The 2,777-nt window shown below is 41.7% G+C and overlaps 1 non-coding gene across 1 annotated transcript; it reads left to right on the top strand.

The window, feature by feature from the left end:
• Positions 1-2,432: 2,432 nt before the first annotated feature.
• Positions 2,433-2,507, top strand: Trnas-cga (transfer RNA serine (anticodon CGA)). Its single transcript has one exon. It is a non-coding gene; the product is annotated as a tRNA-Ser (tRNA).
• Positions 2,508-2,777: the final 270 nt, after the last annotated feature.

Raw genomic sequence — 2,777 nt, 5'->3', positions numbered from 1 at the left:
TCAGCACTTCTGCATATTCTGTCGACAGCCAAGAGGATGAGTGAATAGACTGTGACACACTGATTGCCGTTGTAGAACGATGCATTAGTATTGTGAAATGTATAACTGTTTATGTCACTACAAAATATTCCGGGACATTTTTCTGTGGTCGAATAGATTTCACAATAAAACCCAACGTATCGTCCCCATCTGTGGACGACATTTTCAAGGCGGATCGTAGCTTCTTTGAGTGTCCGATTCACACGATGTGTTCTACTAATTGAACTGAACTTCATTATGGAAAAATAACAACAAATCGAATATTAGGTTCCGGTACGAAGATAATGCGTTTATTTTGTGGCGGCGTGGCAGAGAGGAACTACGTCGTTTTCACAAGCATTTCAACGACACTTGTACATAGATTTAGTTTACCATGGAGAAGGAGGAGGCAGGCGAAAGATCAGATCTTCTTGATGGTAGCTTAGGCCACACAGTTTGACGGAAACCCAAGTGCAGATACCGTTACCCACACCGGGGTTCGAACCACCATCGAAAACAAAAGCGAGGCATCATAAAGACATTTGCGGATACAGCAAGGAACATTTGCGGATCAGAACTGTTTGACGCGGAATTAAAACACCTCGCCAATGCTTTGCTCAAGAATGATTATTCGTCTGCTGAGTTTAAGAGCGTTAAGATCGCAGCGCAAAAATTATGGCGTTGCACAAGCGCCTGTGAAATTGAAAATTTTGCTGCCTTTCATTAAAAATGTTACTGACTTCATAGGAAAAATCTTTAAAAAACTGAGCATCGCTGTAATCTACAAACCCACACTAAAGATACAGTATCACCCAAAACTGGCCAAGGATGCTCGCAAACTGCTGGAAAAAGCTGGAATTTATAGGATTCCCTACAGTTATGGGGAGGTGTAAGTGGGTACTACAAAAAGAACGGTCAACAAACTACTAGAAGAGGATAAGTGCAAATGCTGAAGGGGAGAGATTGGCAGATCAGCTGTTGCGGAACTTGCTTTGCAGCCTGGAGACCACCACATTCAATTCGATAGGGCTCAAGTATTGGCAACCACAAGCGGGTACCACGAAAGGCTGTCCAGAGAGGACACAGAGATTGTTAAACACTCGAGGAATTTCGATAGGAGGGAGGAGAGAGTCAAATTGAATTACATCTGCGTCCCGGTGCTGAAAGACACGTGTACCTGTCTTCTACCATGGAGTGACAGCAAAAGCGGACGACGGCAACCGACAGCGGCTAATTGCGCTCGGGTATTCAAGACATGTGACGTCATGCTACTGCGAGGGAGTCCCCAAAAACGGAATTTTGATGCAGTCATTAGCGAGCCACGGTGTGAAACTGACACCCAAAGAAGCCACGATCTCCCTTGAAAATGTCCTCCACAGATGAGGACGAAACATTGTGTTTCAATGTCAAATCCATTCGACCACGGCGCAATAGTCCGGTTATTTTATTAATTGTGACATTTCCAGTCATGAAAGTTCACATATTTATGTTACGTTGTATGACGTAGAGTTAATGTGAATAGAGAGGAACTTGCGAGTTCAGTATCTGTTACATGGTTTTTTACCCCTAAGAGCATCAGTTCCCAGCTTTTAATGATTAACTAACTACATTACGAAAATACAACATTAGAAATTCAGTCACTTGTCCGACAATTGTATTTGGATTATATAGCACAAGAACTCCAATAATGATGCCCGTACAAAATTATTGCGCAAATGAAACAGTTTTTCTCAGTTTCCCCACAGATGTGTATCGGTTGACTTAAGCCCCTTTAAAAGTATATGATCCATTTCCTGGGAACACGTTACGCTGAAGTTACTATTAAAAATTTTGTGACCCATGTAACTAACTGTTTTATGATGTTATCGGTCATACACATTGACTGTTTTGCACCTGCAGTAAAAGCTCAGCAAGTAAGTGTTCAAGGAACCAGGATATTATTTCCTCGCCAATAGTGGTTTCTCATTTGCCCGATTTCTCACGCACGTAAGTTCAGAAGTGGTTGCTACTGCTTAAGACTTTTCTTTAGTTCTCTTCTAGCAGTTATGAGTCTCGCATCTGTGGGTTGAAAAAACGCGGAATAACTGGGCAAAGAATTAAGAAGTACTGTAATAACCTGTTATGCAACTATTTAAAAATTATTATATATCATGACACAAATACTTAAAGAAGTAGATCTGTGCGCCTTCTCTTGCTTTTCCACTTTCGTAATTTGAACATAGTTTACGAGCTCATATATCCAATCAGAAAAAGACTAACATGAATCTGCTGGAAATTAAAAGAATGCTTGACAAAGTAATTTGTCTTTGTTTGATGAGGTGTTGGAGCCATGTATAGAAACAATAATTATTTTGAAACTTCCTGGCAGATTAAAACTGTGTGCCCGACCGAGACTCGAACCGGGCGTGAGTCGTGATTCGGTAGCTCAGTTGGTAGAGCACTTGCCCGCGAAAGGCAAAGGTCCCGAGTTCGAGTCTCGGTCGGACACACAGTTTTAATCTGCCAGGAAGTTTCATATCAGCGCACACTCCGCTGCAGAGTGAAAATCTCATTCTGGAATAATTATTTTCCTTTAAGGTAATATTTCGGCTCAACTACACTTACAGTTTGTTCATGCAGGGTGACCGTTATTGAACTAGATGAAACAAAATCGTCGTAACTTCTGAACGGTTTGCGTCAGGACGTTCAAACTGCAATGTTGGCCGCGGGACATGAAAAGAATTAGTATGGTTTGCTTTAGCTACGAAGCCCACTTTCAT

Source organism: Schistocerca gregaria, chromosome 2, assembly GCF_023897955.1.
Source record: "Schistocerca gregaria isolate iqSchGreg1 chromosome 2, iqSchGreg1.2, whole genome shotgun sequence".
NCBI classification, from domain to species: Eukaryota; Metazoa; Arthropoda; class Insecta; order Orthoptera; family Acrididae; genus Schistocerca; species Schistocerca gregaria.
Note: the sequence above shows the minus strand (reverse complement) of the source record. Positions and strands in the feature narration are given on the sequence as shown.